Source organism: Phascolarctos cinereus, unplaced genomic scaffold, assembly GCF_003287225.1.
Source record: "Phascolarctos cinereus isolate Bilbo 61053 unplaced genomic scaffold, phaCin_HiC Scaffold_4;HRSCAF=312, whole genome shotgun sequence".
In the NCBI taxonomy this organism is placed as follows: Eukaryota; Metazoa; Chordata; class Mammalia; order Diprotodontia; family Phascolarctidae; genus Phascolarctos; species Phascolarctos cinereus.
In genome coordinates, this window is record NW_027555847.1 from 220,437,553 (window position 1) to 220,455,267 (window position 17,715).

General features: G+C 38.4%; 1 protein-coding gene and 1 pseudogene across 3 annotated transcripts in view; one reads left to right on the top strand and one right to left on the bottom strand.

Moving 5' to 3' along the window:
- Window positions 1-17,715, bottom strand: part of MAD1L1 (mitotic arrest deficient 1 like 1) — an 860,690-nt gene that overhangs the window by 744,917 nt on the left and 98,058 nt on the right. The window lies entirely within an intron of this gene.
- Window positions 3,564-3,785, top strand: LOC110200111 (small ribosomal subunit protein uS14 pseudogene; annotated as a pseudogene).

Here is a 17,715-nt window from a genome sequence, read left to right on the forward strand (position 1 = left end):
TTGGGACACAACTGAACAACTAAACCATAACAAATGAAGAAGAAGTCAGGAAGGCATGTATTACAGATCAGTTTGTAGAAACAAGAGTGACAAACTAGGCTAGAAAGACAGAGGCTTAAAAATCTAAACAGGAGTTTATATTTGATCCTAGAGGCAATAAAAAGCCACTACATTCTATTCAGGTGCAAAGTGACATGCAGTCAGATCTATAGTTTAAATTTCAATTTCCCATCTTGGGGGGGGGGGTGGGGGGGTAGACTTGAGGCAGAGAACCTCTCCAATTAACCTAATTACAAAGCCACTGAAATAAACAAAGTGAGAAGTGATGAGTATCTGAAGAAAGATGGTAGCTCTGTGAAGAGAGAGAAAGGGTCAGATTTAAGAGACATTGTGAAGGAAGAAATGGCACAATGAGGCAACTGATTTCATAAGTGGAATAAGAGAGATGGAAGAGTTGAGAATAATGCTGACATTACAATTCTGGAAGACCAGAATAAAGATGAGGCCCTCAACAACAGGGATGATTAGAAGAGGGGTTAGTTTGGGGGAAAAGATAATGAGTTTTATTCTGGACCTTTACTTTATTCTAGACTTGGATCTCAAAATTTGCTAGGTTTGAGGTCTCTCTGGGACTTCCAATTAGAAACATCCAATAGGCATCTGATGAGGAGAGACTGAAGCTCAGAAGAAGATCTGGAGTTGGATATATATAAAACTCTGAGTCTTTCGCATAGAGATGATAAATAAAATCATGGGAAATGATAGGGTCACCAAAAAAGGGACTACAGAGAGAAGAAAATCCACGAAAGATTACACTCATAGTTAGAGGCCATAATATGGAAAATGAACCAACAACGGAAACAGAGAAGGAATAGTAAGATGGGTAGGATGAGAAACAGTAGAGAACAATGTCATGAAAATCCAGAGAAAATAAGAGTATCCAGGAGAGGATAGTCAACAGTGTCAACTGCAAAAGAAAAATTAAGAAGGATGAAGACTGAGAAAAGTCATTACCTGGGTCCACGGGCAGTATGTTATCTCATATTTGTATACCAACACCTGGCATGGTGCCTTGTACAAATAAACACTGTAAGAAACTGAAATTTCATTTCCTGTACTAACTCTAATCCCAAGCCCTCTATGACTCATCCGGATATATCATGAGTTTCTGTGGACAAAAAGAAATTTATCATTTCTCATAATGAGGCACTCTGTGCACTTAGCTAGGCTGGTCCTCAAAAAAAAAATGTCATTATTGAGCCCATAGTCAAAAGTTTCCCACCTTGAGAGGACTTATAAAAGCTTATATTTTACTCCCACAGCCTTTGAAATCCATAATCAAGTTCATGACAAGATGTGAATAGGACTTTACTAAAAGGCCCTACATCTTCAACATTTTAATAAATGTTTGTTGAATGGAGTTAAAAATAATTATCTACCTACTGTGGAATATTTTGACATTAAAAAGTATATTTGTAAAAAGCACTATTAAAAAGTGACCTTCATTGCAAACCCTGGCATTTTACACATAGTTAGTTGCCTAAATTAGCTATTCATAGTTCAGGCTCTAGTCCTGAGTAATGGTAATAAAGTACATGAATAAGTTTATGGACTCCCATAATAAATGCTCTGATAGAAAGAATACTTTTGACTGTGATTACAACCCAACTAGAGTATAAGAATTGCCTACCTCCACACTTACCCTTTCCAAACCATCTTTTGTACTGCTACAAAATAATTTTTCTTATGCACAGAATTCATCACATTATTTCTCTCCTCAAAAATCATTAGTGTCTCCCTGTGCATTGCACTAAGTAAAACTTTTCTGCCTAGCATGCAAGGCCCTGAACAACCTGGTGCCACCACAGCATTATGTATGGCCTTTTCTTGAAATGGTGCTCTTCACAGACTATAAGATTAAGCCAAACTAGACAATTATCTGATACCAAAATATATATTACATTCTACCGCCTATATAGTACTTTTGTTAAGTAAGGCTATTCCCTGTCTCTGGAAAGCCTGCTCTCCTTGCCTCCCTTTACTTGTTAAATTTCTCTACATGTTTTAAAGCCCAACTAAAATGTCATCTTCTCCATGAGACTTTGCTGATCCCCATCCCCAGGCCTCCATTTAGTATCAAGGCTGCCCCTCAGACCTCATATCGCATTGAGTTTCCTAACTATGTAGTAGACTATGTAATACTCTGCATCTTAAATACATACTAAGCTCTAAGCTCCTTGAGGGAGGAACCAAATCTTATCTCATTTTTTTATCACTCCAAACATTTATCACAATGCTCTTTAGACAGCAGGAGGTTAATAAATGTTTCTTGTAAGGTCTAGTCTTTCTTGGAATGATGCGGAGAGTTGGAGGGAAGGTGAGAGGGATGCCAGTCTCTCTACTTCACAGACATATATATAATACATACTACTAAATTTGGACCAAATCCCATTGCTCAAAGCAATCTCATCTTATTTCAATGAAGGCCAACAACAGTCTCTATCAAGGTCATGGTCAATAAGATTCTCTAGACCAAAGAGAAATCTATGGCATCACTCTCAAGATGGTGATTCTAACTACAGACTTCAAATCTAAACCAATAGTAGTTTCCCCTTTCTCTTCCCTTCTTATTCATCAAGTAAGAAAAATGGGCAAAAAATGTGGTTTTCCAAAGTAGCACATGCTTTTCTAGCCAAGATCCAAAAAATGAATTAATCTTAAACGAGGATTTTCTTTTTTTATGGGGGTGGAGGATTAAAAGAGGAAAGGATGGGGCAAGAGATTCAATTTTAAAACAGCAGAAAGTAGTTCCCCAGAAAGCAAAATCTGGACACCAGACTCACCTGCTCTCAATCTGTCCTACTCCCTCACTGATCAAAAGTATGTACTCTAATAGTTTTTTAGAAGAATAGAGCCCACAGACAGTCAAGTTCAGCACAGAAAATGAAGACTGAGAAGCAATGGGCCTCTATCACATGACAAACCCAAGACTAGAAACCTAAAAGCTTCCAACTAGAAGGAAGAGTATTTATCTTTCCAAAACCTCACACGCTGCTCTTTGAGGCATATTTACCGAGGTGAAAAATAGGAGTGACTTAAAGGATTGTCTACTTAACTTGGCTAGATTTCTCTCTCAAAGACCCAGCCTTAAACCCAATTCACACTGGAGCTTGTAGATAGGACGATAACACCACTTAATGGCTATTTTGGGGGGCCCCCTTGCCTTACAGTGAATGTAAACATTAACTGTTTTCTAGCCAGCAACTCTGAGGTTCTTCCCCTCCCAGTTTGATTCTTTTTTTTTTTAAATTAAAGGGACCATCCCTTGACTCACTTCTTATAGAGGCCTATTCACTGAACGGGTGTTACTTCACCCAAAGTGAGAGCCTGAAAAGACCTTAGCTCAAAAGGGCCAGGGTCTCCCATTGCATCTCCCATCTGCAGTTGTCCTGATGAATATCCGGCCACTGGATCGGATGGCTCTGGAGAAAGTGAGGCTGGTGACCTTGCAAAGCCCTCCCTCACGCAAAACAAAGTCAGCTTTTGTCTTTGCTAGTGGTGCCATGGGTCACCAGCAGCTCTACTGGAGCCACCCTCGAAAATTCAGCCAGGGGTCTCAGTCATGCGATGTCTGTTCGAACCGGCATGGCCTGATCCACAAGTACAGCCTGAACATGCGCTGCCAGTGCTTCCGGCAATATGGGAAGGACATCAGCTTCATCAAGTTGGACCACATTATATTTATGGATCTCGCTTCAGTGATGATACTGACCATCAGTGACTAACATTTTACTGGACCCTGGACAACCTAAAGATCTATCGTGTTGTACATGCTATGCCAATTTGCGTATATAATTTTGAAAGGTCATTCTCGGGGGAAAAAAAAGACAAAGTCAGCTGCAAGTCATGTCATCATCTCCCGGATGTCAGGGTCCCCTCTTCGAGAACGAAGGACAAACACAACAAATGCTTTTAACTGCTTTAAAGAGAAATGCCAAAAATTGCTATAATCTCAAGATAAAACAAGACCACATGCAGAAAGATTAGTCCATTCAAAAACTTCTACAGTGTAAATTAAAATGTGAAAATACAGGGCCTTGGAACCCTAAAACTCCAAAAGCGACAGGAAAGTGACAGTTCTAATCTATGGTCCAAGCTGGGACATCTGCTGCTAAAACTTTGGCTTGCGCTTCAAAGGCTTTTAACTCAAACTTACAGGTTTAAAAAGAAAAGAAATGTTCAGGCAGCAGCTGAATTTGACTCAAACTCAGCTGCGTAGAGAACAGGAAAGGACTTGTAGAGAGTCAAACCCAGTGATTCATTTTGAGTTAAAGCCAGTTTCAACACAAGCAGCAACTATTCTGAGATCGTTAATAGCAGATGCCACTGCTCTTGGCTAAAGCAAAAAGTGCCGGTTTCATTGGGACAGACAGAGATGAGATTCAGACGACTCCTTTTTTAAATAGATGAAACAACAATCACCTACAAACTAAGGAGACCAACAAAAGAAACCACAAACTCTTCTCTCAGTTATTACTTTTCCAAAGATAAAAAAAAAACCTACAGGTTTTATGAGAGAAGCCCGAGACAGTCTAGGATAGGACCTTAGTTGGACAAATAAGAACTATAATCCTGCCTTCCAATGGGAACCTCTTGAGAGGCTTAATTCTTTAACTCCCAAGCAGGGGGGGAAAAAGTTTGGTACAGACTAATCAAAAGTCTATTAGGGACTTTTGCTTATGATAATGACATGAGAGGTCCTAACAGAACCCAGCTCCCCTGACCAGCACCCCAAAAGATTTAAATGGGCACCAGATGAATGGAGAATCAATAAAACCAAAGGGAACCACCAGTACACTCCTTCATCCACTCCAAGGCTAAACAGAAGACTGCAAGAAGCTTGCAGGCACTCGAGGAAGGGACATAGTGGACAGCCAAAAAAACAGCCTTGATCTCAGTGTTGGCCTGACGCTGGTGTCAATGGTGGGTGGAACTAGGTCCTGGGAGGTCACTGTACAGGAAGACTAAGTTGAACAGAAAGTATACCTCAGTGCTCTTCAAGAAGTCTAAAACAAGCAAGTTTATCAGGAAAAGAAAAGACGAGCTCCAAGTATAGGCAGGAGATAATGACATCACCAGGAAGCCCATGCCAAGGCACCCACCAAGAGGCCAAAGACTGTTTTGTTGCTAGTAAGGAGGGGGGGTGGAGTATAGAATTGGGAAAGGAATACACTGCAGGAGAAACAGTGAAGAACCTACTATTTCCTATGACTGGGTTACTCCAGAAGAAAATTATGCAAATCATGGAAGAAAGGGTGGGGCAGAAGATACCTCTTAAGAATCTCATTCCTTAGAGCTGAACCAATTCACAGTACCACAAATAGTTATGTATTATTTATATGTATTTTTATGCATGACTGAACACTGTGCTTTGACACAGCAAATACCACTCAAGAAACACCCAGACCAAACCTTTGAACAAAGCACAACTACTAAGAGAACAGTCTGACTATCAATCATAAAGACCATACTCCCTACTTTTAAGCTCTCTCATAACCTGCTGGCTAAAAATACACCCAAGTCGCCTCATCCTTAAAATAGCTTCATTTTTTTCATCACTAAGCCTCAGTTTTTTCACCTGTAAAATGAAAAGGTTGGACACAATGGCCTTTGAGATCCCTTCTAGGTCTATCACTATGATGCTTAGAACATGTGATTGTACTTTTAGTTGAGTTCAATTTGGAGATCTCCTTTGCTGGCATCATAGTGATTCATTCTGACTTCATTTTTAATGTTTCTGGAGAATCTTTTTTGCATGATTTCTTGAAACATGATAGTCCAACTCTTCATTTCTTTGTATTTTTCTCTAACTATAATAATTCTGAAATTGTCTGGTCAGTTCAGTACTCTATCACTGTTGCTTTTGTGTACAGAAACCTGAACTTGTTATGGGGCAGGCCTGATTCCAGTGGTTTAGGCTCAGTATTAGAACGAAATGAAATGCTCGTTGACAATCTAACATTTAATAACAGGGAAATCTGCTTAACAATGGAATAGAAAGGATATTCAGCAAGGATACAGAACTGATTCAAGCAAATGAAACTTTATTCATAGAGAAACATGTCTGTGGGGCAGGTAGGTGGCAGAAGTGGATAGAGCTCCAGCTCAATCTAAATATCTATCTATCAGGAGGACCTGACTTCAAATCCAGCCTCAGACACTTGACACTTACTGGTTGTGTGACCCTGGGCAAGTCACTTAACCCTGACTGCCTCAGGAAAAAAAAAACCTGTCTGGTCAGAAGTTGGCTTGAATGGAATTGCATTATTCATCAAGTCTGAGGGGCTTCCAATCCACTGGACTTGGATCTTTTGGCCTTAAATGACCAGAAAGCTTTATCAGTAGCTGGCACCCCAGTCTCCTTGTCCAAACAAGTCTTAGGGATATCTTCCTTGCAATTTAGGAAAAATTAGCCTATCCAATGTAGCAAATACCTTAACAAATATTACTTCTACCACAGAGGTCCTTTTCTAGCTTTGCCATTTTAAAAAATATTGCTTGAAGGTTTGTTTAATTCTACAAAAAAGTATATGGCATTATAGTCTATTAAATGCTTACTATGTATAAGGTACTCTGCTAAGTACTGAGGGTATAAAAATGAAAACAAAATATAGTTGCTGTCTTCAAAAGGCTTACCTTATACTGCATTTTCTCATTCTTACCAAGCCACTCTATTTATCTGGAAATCCAATGATTCCCCGAGTTTTTTATCATTCCTACTTAGTCAAGTTTCATGTTCACTTCCTTAAATACATCTTTCAGCTACCTCCATTTCAATAGTGTATATATATATATGTATGTATATATATATATGTATGTATATATATATATATGTAAATATGTATGTATATATATATATATATATATATATATATATATATACACACACACACACACACACACACACAAAACACACACACACACACCATTTTTCTTGCTATGATTCTAAACAATGTAGTTGTAGGTGTTATCTCAAGTCTTTTTTCCTCTCCATAGATCTGGTACCTAATATGGGTAGGTTTCAAGGGGGACAATGAGTCAGGAATAATAAGCTAGAAATACGGAACAAGATAAGCAAAATACAATGAGAGTAGAGAGCAGAAAGGGTAGGAAGTCTTCTAGGGATTGAAAGTAGTCTACTTTCTCTTGAAAGTTAGTGTAGTGTAAAGTGGTGAAGGGCTTTAAATGTTTTTGAGTAAGACATATGAACTCTATATTTTAGGTAATTGGGAACACTGAGGACATTTAATCAGGGGAATGACATCATGAGAGGTATCCATTTAGGAAGCTTAATCTGGAAGAAGAATTGGTGTTCAATACTTTAGAAGATTTGAATACAGCCAAAGAGAATCTCCCATACTCTTGCCATTAAAAACAAGTGCCATATGTGTCATACATAACCTCTGATTACAATGGGCTTGGCAAGTTTTGGTGCCAGGGAGTAGAGTTAAGTTTCTAATCAAAGCCCCATTCTCGAGCAAATGTCCAAAAGCCCAGAACTCAGCTTAAGTGCTTCAGAAAAACGAATTATATGGATCCCCAGACACATGTAAATAAAATGAAGAAATTTCAAATTTACAGTTGCTGCCTTCAAACTCGCTCACTTAGCTCAGGAAGGATTAAAAGGACTTCAAAGCGGCCTGAGTTCTTATTAAACCAGTGTGACTACCCCAGGGATGCTAGAATATTCCTCTGATTAGTAAGATGCCCTCTTTGAACTGTTTGAGCTAAAAAAAGCTCTCAGAACATTTAAAACAAATGCCATAATTTTCACTCCTTGTTCATTTTCCATTTTGGAAAAACTGATCACTTTAATTATTCAAAGTGAAAGGCAAATAATAGCTCTAAATGTAATGTCAAAAAAAACCCAAACCCATTCATGAACAATATTCAACAAACCTGAGATATGAATGAATGTTTTAAACTCATTCAACAAGGAAATCCAGGCTTGGGCATGTAATTCAATGGAAAGCTAAAATCTAAGGAAGAACACTGTGAAGTACTAAAAATATAAATCCAAACCTAGGGAAAGGGCATGGCATATCATGAACTAGGATGTCACATTATGGACCCACACCACAAGAACCTGACCCAAAGGAGGGCGCTGAGATCAACTTTAAGTCTAGTAACTGGACTTCCACTCCATTCAGTCTACTGTTAACCACCCTCACAAGTGGTTAAAGATTCACATAACAGGACATACAAATTTGTATAGGCCAGTATGCATAAAAGCAGTTAGGTTTTCAGAAAACTACTATAAATTAAAATTTAAATTGTTGTTATTGCTGTTTGTCCTTCATTCTCAAAGAGGACCATGACAGGCAAGTGAATTGGATTTAAGTGAGGAAGGGCTGTGTGAAGTCACCAGCCTCACTTTCAGGGCAACTGGACATGGTCCTGGATGCAGTGGGAGACCTTGGCTTTTTTAAGCTAAAGGTCTTTAACAAGTCTCAGTTTGACTAAGGCAACACCCTTTCAATGATTAGGGATAGGTAAGAAATAAGGCAAAGAATGGCCTCTTAACCTAGCTTAAAAAAAAAAATCAGAAGGGGAAGACCTTCAGGGTTTCTGGGCAAAAAAGAAATAACTGCTATTTACATTCACTCTGGGCCAATCAGGACCCAAACAATGGCCAAGTGGGGCTTGGCCTGGGACCTATTGTTGGCCAATCAATAAGAGTCAAAGCAACAAAGGTTTAAGGCTATAGTCCTTAAGAAAAAAAAAAGTTTCATCAAAACTTACATTGCTTTGGGCAGAACACCAGCAGATAAAGTTATGATACCCTATGTGGACAGAGGGACAGGGAGAGAGGGAGGGAAGAAGGTGCAAAGAAAGGAAGAAGGAAGGAAGGAGAAATTATAATTCAAAACAGTAACACAGGTATGCCTCACTCTAAGCAATGTCCATGTTCCTGAAATTGTTCTGAGAAAATAAAAATCTCATTTACCTATTGACTTGTCATTTCTGAGATGCAGTTTCCGAGTTTATCATCATTTCTGATCATTCTTCCATTATTAATATTTAGTGTTGATTCTCTGCCAGACATTAATAGTCTGAAAATAAATCCAAATGCACTCACAAAACTACCGTGTGAGGTCTATTCTACTTGTAAAATTAGAAGGATTCTTTTAAAAAAAAAACACTTTAATTGGTCATTCCTTCCTGCACTCTCTGACAAAGGATTTATCCCTATGAGTGGCAAGTACTGGAAAATAGGAATGACGCCTAGATTTTAGTAGATGCTATTTCACTACGTGGAAACAGCTAGACGGCCCAGTGGATAGAGCACTGAGCCTGAAGTCAGGAAGACCTGAGTTCAAATTCTGCCTCAGACACTTATTAGCTGTGTGACCCTGGGCAAGTCACTTAGCTTCTGTTTGCCTTAATCCATTGGAAAAGGAATTGTCGAACCATATTCCAGTATCTTTACCAAGAAAATCCCGCAGACAGCACTGGCATGTTATGGTCCACAGGGTCACAAAGAGTTGGACATGACTGAACTACTAAACCAACAAAATTCCAGTACCTAGACTGTGACTGAACTTGGGCAAGTCAATTTCCTCGTCTGCAAATTCAGTAGGCTGAAGCACATAATCTTAAAGGTCTTTTCCAGCTCTAACAGTCTTGCATACTAAACTTTTGGTCCCTGAATTCTTTATCTTTAACCTAGGTCTGCTCCATTTGATAACTAATATCTTCATGATTTCTTGTTATGTGTGATTGTTCTCATGATACATCAATCCATTGTAGAGGGGAAGTTTACAGGGATAAACAGTGTGATGTAGTACAAAGTGCAAAGGCCTAAAAGTCCAGAAATCTGAATTCAAAACTCGGCTTTCACATGTATAACCTATGTGTGACAAGTCACTTAAACCTCTGATCCTCAGTCTTGCCCAGGAAGGAAAGATCATTTTCAACTTGGGGAGATTAGGGAAAGCCTCATGAAGATGATAACTTGATCTGAGTCTTGAAATATGGGTAGGGTTTTGGGGGGGGGGTGGAGGAGGGTGGAACTAAATTACAAAATAGGAGACTGCACAGAAGGGGGAAGGGTGAGAAGACAGAGGAACACATGATGTGCCCTAATTAAGTCAAGGGGTAACCTCAAGGGAAAACAACTCCTATAGCCTCTCAGGAAGAAGAGAACCTACAGGAGAATGGAAAAGCGGACCAAGGAAGAGATTAAAAAATGGGGAAATCTGTTTCAGTAGTGGGAGGGGGGAACCACTGATGAAATAGAGATATTCTATAAAGGAAGATGGGGACATTACAATAAATATAATTTTCAGGAAGTTGGTGCTTATAGAAACTACTCCTGCCTCAGAAATAGGGGAATCAAAGCTCCTTTGGGCAACTGACACCCAGAAGAGGAGGGCATGGAGTGAAGATTTCAAAGCAAATATGGGGGAAAATACACAGAAGAGAGCAAAAGGAAGTTCAGAAAGGGAAAAAGCCAAGCTGTGCAGTTTGCGTACTACTCTATTAAATGTAAGATATATTTAAATAAAAGCAGTACATGACTGAGATTCATGGTTTTATATAAATCCTTTTTTCTACTCTTTTTTGTATATGAAAATGTTCGTTTTGTTGATGTTTGTTGAGTTCAGAATTAAAAAAAGAAAAATGTAAAGTTACTTTTTCCTCACACACAAAAAAGAATATCCAAAGGACAGTATGGTGATATGGGACTAGAGGTTATAAGGAACTAAGGCTAGTTATGTAGGTCTGAGAGTAATCAACATGGAGATGATAAGTGAACCTATAAACTTTTATTAGCTAACTAGAGGGAGAAGAAAAGAGAGTTCAGGACAGAGCCCTAATAAGAGCAGCTTACATATTTATAAAGCACTTTAAGGTCTGCAAAGCAATTTTACATGTGTTATCTCATTTGATGCTCACATCAGTCCTATGGGGTAGGTGCTATTATTATCTCCATTTTACTGATAAGTAAACTGAGACTGAGAAAGGTCAAGTGACTTGTCCAGGATCACACAGTAGTGAATGCCTGAGGCAGTATTCAAACTCAAAGTTTCCTAACTACAAACCCAGCAGTCTATCCACTAATGCACAAAACTGCTGATGACACAGCAAAGAAGACTGAGAAGGAACAGTCAGAATGTTAGGAGGAGAATCAAGAGAGAGCAGAAAGGTAGGAAGCACTTTACAAATAAAAAACTACATAAATTCAAGTCATCATTTCACATGCTCACCTTCTAAGAGAATAAGCAAACATTTGAAGAATGTCTTTTACTAAAGAATAGACCTTCCTCAAAACAGCCACAGCAAAATGCAACTAAACTTATTATTTCACCTTCTACATCTGTGCCAATATTCCAAGAAATAAGGTGGGTTTGGGGCAGGGAGGAATGATGAGCACCAGTTCAATAGGATAGGAATTCATATCCCTATTCCATTTTTTCCCAGCAAATAACATGTGGTAAGAAAAATTTCTAGTATTCACAGTGGCCCAAACTCAGAAAACAAGTTTTTTCTACTCCCAGAATGCTCTCTTTCTCACATGTAAAAGTAATGGGGCTCAGAATCAGGCACGGCATTGTGGTTCAGATGTAGAAGCTTAGAAGGGGCACAGCATAAAGACAGAGAGAGAAGTAACAGAAATTCATTATTTAAGCCCTGAAAAATGAAGGCTGGTTTGGTAGTCATTATCCAAGGATAGTAGTACTTATATCCCCCAAAAGCCCAAACAGTAGTAAAAATGACAGACAAACATTCCAGAGACTGAATTATGTTCAACCTTTTGAAAACTCTTTATTCCATAACTATGCTGCTCATCTTCTGTTTCCTAATCTACAAAATCAAATAAACACAGTTCAAAAAGATGATGAATGGTCAAATCTTGACATGTTTCCCATCATATTAATTCTGTCCAGTTTTTCTTCTGTGCTGTTAGACTTTATAATTTCAAGGACTTAATGGTTACATGGTAATATTTCAGATTCTTGAAGATGTTAGACTGAAAAATGTTGGTTGTAGCCCAAGAATGATAAATTTACAAAGAATCTGGAGATCTCAACTGAAAGAGGAACCACATTACTTCTGTAAAGGGGTAAAATATTACTATATATCTGCTTAACCCTAGAAGAACCAGGCATGTCAACTAATGCAAAAAAAATTTTTTTTATACTTTTACTTTGAAATAAAAATTTTTATCCTATTTCTAGTCTCTTCCCCTTATTGATTTTTTTTTAAATGCACTGAGTCAAATGATACAGCCTGGTCCTTCAAGGCACTTTTAATTTCTGGTCCTTCTACTGTTAATAAACCTAAGTATTCCCTTCTTCCAATCTGACCCAAAACTCTTCATGGGACCCTGACTGGCATAATAAACATCAAAGTCCCTACACACGAAGGGAGCATCAAATCTTCTTCAGTCTAGTGGAGATGATCCCAACTCTCCACAAAAGCCAAAAAAGAAGAGAAAAGATAAGTCCATCGCTTTTTCACAGAAAGTACAAGTGCAGGAGTATAATCGCATTAAAGACATCAACGGGAACAATTTTGCAATTACTGTTCTTTGGTTGCCAGTTCTGCTCTCCAAAAAGCCTGAGAAGCTTCACTACCTTCATGAAATCCCTGGTTCTGATCAGCCAGAAGTAATTATAACTTCTCTAGAGTTTGTGCCACAAGTTTCTATAGGATTAAGATAAGGAAGGGATTGTTGTCATAAACACCCAGATCACAAGCTACTTTGGTTGAGCTAATACAAAGTTTCAATTACTTTTGAAAACCACAGTCAAACTGGGAGGTGTTTCGGGGTTATAAATTCAAAAAGATCCAGGAACTTCCAGTATACAGCTACTAGACTAAGATGAGCCCAAAGGGAGAAAGATACCTCAACACAGTAAAAACTATAAATGTGCATTAGTTGATGAGAAACCAGATTACTTTTGTAGATTTTCTGATCGGACTGTGATCGATAAGAATGAGAAAATAACTGTAATATTTTCCCTTTTGTGTGTGTGTGGTAATCCCTACACACACACAAACAGGTAGAAACCCTCCAATATTTTTTGTTGCTGTAAAAAGAATATCTTGATCTTTTTTTTTTCCTCAAGAAGCCTGTGTTCTCTATTATCTTGCTGACCAATGAAAAAATTCTGACAACTTTGCCTTAAATATAAACAACTGTTCCAATCTTCTGTACCTACAAGAGATCTGGACCCGGTAGTTTTCCTGCTCGGTGAAAAACAAATACCTCATTTTCCTCCTAACCCCTGAGGATTTACTAGTTGAACTCCCAAGAACTCAGAGCTGAAGTGAAATTGGCTATTTCAAAACCGAACGTCCTCACTAGTTTCTCAGAGTCGATGCAGAGTGACACCGGGACCAAGAGGCAAAGTCCCAAAAGCCCCCAAAGCAGGAGGCCTGGCTCTGTTACCAGAACACAGCTGCTTTCATTGGTTGGTTCCATCCCTCTGGAGTCTAAACTTTGATGGCATTTACCAAGAAACTTTGCCAAGTAGCTGAGCCAGGTCGAGATTTTAGAACATTATATTATTGGCAAAGAAAAGGTATAATCCAAGCCCAGATTCTTGGCCTTCCACTCAGCTGGATGGTCTGCTTCCCATTTAGAACAGGTTTTCCCTTACCCTTCCTGGAGAAGGGTATGTGTCATAGGACAGTTTGTTTCCAGCTCAAGCTCAGAGGCCCATAACATTCAAAGGATTCCTGAAAAAAGGGACATGAATACACAAAAGAAAGAAGGAAAGAGAGCGCATTTATTCAAGGAGCTGTCAGATGCTTGAAAAAGAAACCACTAATTACCCCGAAGCCATTCCATAAGGAACTAAAACTCACATCTAAGTGAAAGAATGACACAGTGAGTGGAAGAGTTATCTTTTATCCTGTGGAGATGGCATAAAGGATACTCGTTTAAAAAAAAAAAAAGGCAAGCCAAGTCACAGGTAATGTTTCTAGCATTAAACCCAAATGATTAAGTTGACAACTCTGGTTAGGAAGATACCATATATAAAATTTCTGTTTCAACCAGAAGAGTACTTCTATTAATATAGTTCTCTGAAATTTCAAATCTTCTGGCCTCTTACCACAGAAGACCATCACTTCACTTAATACTTCAACAAACATAATAGATAGCTCTACTGTGACCGTCACTACATTAGATTGTCAAGGGATACAAAAGAAGTAGAAAGTATAAAGAGGGGGCTCAACTACATTGGGGAAAAAAAGACATTCAAATAGGAAACGAAGTAATGTCACAACCAAATGGGTTCCCACAGATTTGCAGGCCCCGTATCTGACATGCTATCTGACAGTATGGGAGTCTTCACTCTAAATGTATCCAGCTGCCGAGCCAGGATGATGGATCAGGAGGTCTTAGAGCTAAATGATACAGAGCAGAATATACACATATTCCTCATAAACAGAACATGGCAGAGGAAGATTAGAGAAAAACTAGGAATCAAAAGCCATCAACAGTAACTTGGAAAAGAATGTATCAATGCTTCCTGAGGAAGGAAAGAGCAAGAACTGGGCAGCACTCTTTCTCTCCCCAACTGACAAAAGTCTTAGAAGATCCTCATCATCTCATGTAACATTCACTGGAGAAAAATGTTCTCTGAAGGCCCAAAGGGCCTATCAGCCAACGCAATCTGCCCCTGTTTTCCATTCCCAATTCACTGTAACACTATTTGTTGCTTCTGTCTTTTCAGCCTACCTGCATTTTCAATTTTCCTTCATCCTTAGTTTAGTGTCGTTCAGTCATCTTTAGTCCTGTCCAACTCTTCATGACCCCATTTAGGGATTTCTTGGCAAAGATACTAGAGTGGTTTGCCATTTCCTTCTCCAGATCATTTTACAGATAAGACAACTGAGGCAAACAGGGTAAAGTGAGCCGCCCAGGGTCACCCAGCTGATAAGCGTCTGGATCAAGAAGATGAGTCTTCCTGACTCCAGGCCCAGCATTCTATCCACTGTGCTACGTTCACCCTTCTTAACATTCATACCACTCTTCAGTTCAATTAACTGATGTCACTCATCTGCTAAAATTACTCTATAATGTCGACAGAATAAAAACCAAGCTCCTTAATTTAGCATTGAATAACCTAATCCATTAGATTGCACAATAGTCTTTTGAAAGTAATGGCAGGATCCTCGTGATTTAGTTTCCCCATTATGCTATTTTCCTTTTAAGTAGGAAAGTTTTGCACCGGTTAGATGATGGGTCTGGCTATGAGATCCTTTGAATATATATAGCTGTGATGCATGAACTGGCTGTTCTAAAAAATATTTATGATATTTGCCTAACCCCAAACAAAGAGTTTTATCCCATTATACCAATAATAGGCCAGTCTGTGACTTTCAGGCCTAGGACTAACAAAATCATTTTGATATTTCCGCAACCACATAGCTACTCCTTTCAAACTCCTCTGATCATCTAGAACCATAAGTGCTTTTTGATGAATTTTACTGTTATTATCATCAGACACAAGTGAGTTCACAAATAAAAGGAATGTTGGATTTTTAAATCCTCCCACTTGTACTACCATGGAGTTGTAGATGCTTGTGTGTTATTTGGGGGATTTGACTACCTCCTCCCACTAGAATTGAAACCTATTAGAGTCCTTTGTTGAAGCTGGTGATGCCAATCTCTATCCTGAAGCACAGAGAACAAAAAATGGAGATGATGGTGAAGTAAGAAAGGATCTTAAAAGTCAGAAACAGATGGGGATAAAGTCAGAAGAACACGATGATGAAAGTGGTAATAAAGCAAAAGGTCAGTGTTGGTGTGTAAGGAACTGTAAGCAGTCCAGTGAAGGTGAATCATAGCTTGTAAAGGGAAGTACAAGTCTGTAAAGACAGGAAGGAACCAGGCTAGGAAGGATTTTGAATATGTTCTGATTTATTGTGTGTAAATTGTCAGGATGGATTAGGGCCTTTCCATTTAGAACAGCTACTACTGTCATCAGTGAAAAGAAACTTTAAATCAGGTGGTGGTGGTGTTTTTTTCTGTTTGTGGAGAAATGATTCTGGGTTTATCAAATGATACTGAGACTCAGTGTACAGGTCATGTAATCCTGGCTGTAATGTTCTTCAGGTTCTAAAAACTTCTCCCACTCCACCCCCATACCCTTACAGATGAATCTTCAGGTGTAGAAATGCCAACAGTCCTTGTCAAAGTGACGAGTGATTCATTCTCTAATCGTGGACAAAATGCGAGATGGAGAAAGGTAAGGAAGACTAACCCCATGTTGAACAAAGAGCTGCATTGCCAGAATGAGCTTGCTAGCAACATTTGCTACAGAAAAAAATTTTTTTTGTGAGGCAATTGGGGTTAAGTGACTTGCCCAGAGTCACACAGCTAGTGAGTGTTATGTGTCTGAGGCCAGATTTGAACTCAGGTCCTCCTGACTCCAGGGCCAGTGTTCTATCCACTGTGCCACCTAGCTGTCCCTTTACAAATTATTTATAAATTAAAATGTACCAGAAATTGTCCCTCATCTCAGTTCTTGGATATTACCAAAACTCCACAGAATATCATAGTTGTGGGGGCAGCTAGGTGGCGTAGTGGATAGGGTACCAGCCCTCAATTCAGGAGGACCTGAGTTCAAATCCAGCCTCAGAGACATAACACTTACTAGCTGTGTGAACCTGAGAAAGTCATTTAACCCCATTGCCACACACACACACACACACATACACAAGAATATCTTAGTTGTAACTGTATTTTCCTTATACTTGAGACAACACTCACTAAGAAGCCTATAAAAGTGTATGGCTATGCTTTGCACAGTGGGAACAGCATTCAGAGCAATCTGATCCTGCTTCCCCCTTTTTAAATCAGCAAAATATCTTTTGGCTTATGTCTGTTTTAGTTTTTTTGCAAGACCAAAAAATACACAGATGAAAACAAAAAGAAATACAGAATTTAAATAACTCAATCTATAAATCAAATAAGTCATTAAGGATGGGGGTAGGGGTGGAGACATATAAAAAGGAATTTACAAGTGAATTCTGGCAAATATACATAAAATAGTGAACTCTAATACTATATGAATTTTTTGAATTAATTCAGAAATAGGGAGCCTATCAAACTTCTTCTATGGGACAAATGACATCTTGATACTGAAACCAATGAGAGATAAAGCAGAGAATGAAAACTATGAAGAAATATCTCTAATGAATATCAATATATATAATATGTATGTATATATACATATATATAATTTAATATTGGTAAATAGACTAAAACAACATATTAAAAGGATCATACATCAGGATCATGGATTAAAATACCAGGAATCAATATTAGGAAAAATATAAATATAATAAACCCCATAAAACAATAATAATTAAAGGAATACATTAATACTGCAAATAAAGCTTTTGACAAAAGATAATGCCTACTTCACTTACAAACATCTTTAAAAAAGGAAGAAATGGGCCTTTCCTTAACATGATAAACAATATCTATGTGAAAACAAGAGCTAGAAATATCTGGAATAGAGAAATAACTGCTAGAGGCCAATCAAATAAGCTTACAAAAAAGCTAGCTACATTATCTACATCCAAAGAAAGAACTATGGAGTTTGAATGCACATTGAAACATACTATTTGCTATTTTTTTTTCTTCTGTTGAGTTTTGTTTCCTTTTTCTGGCGGTTCCTCCTATTGGTT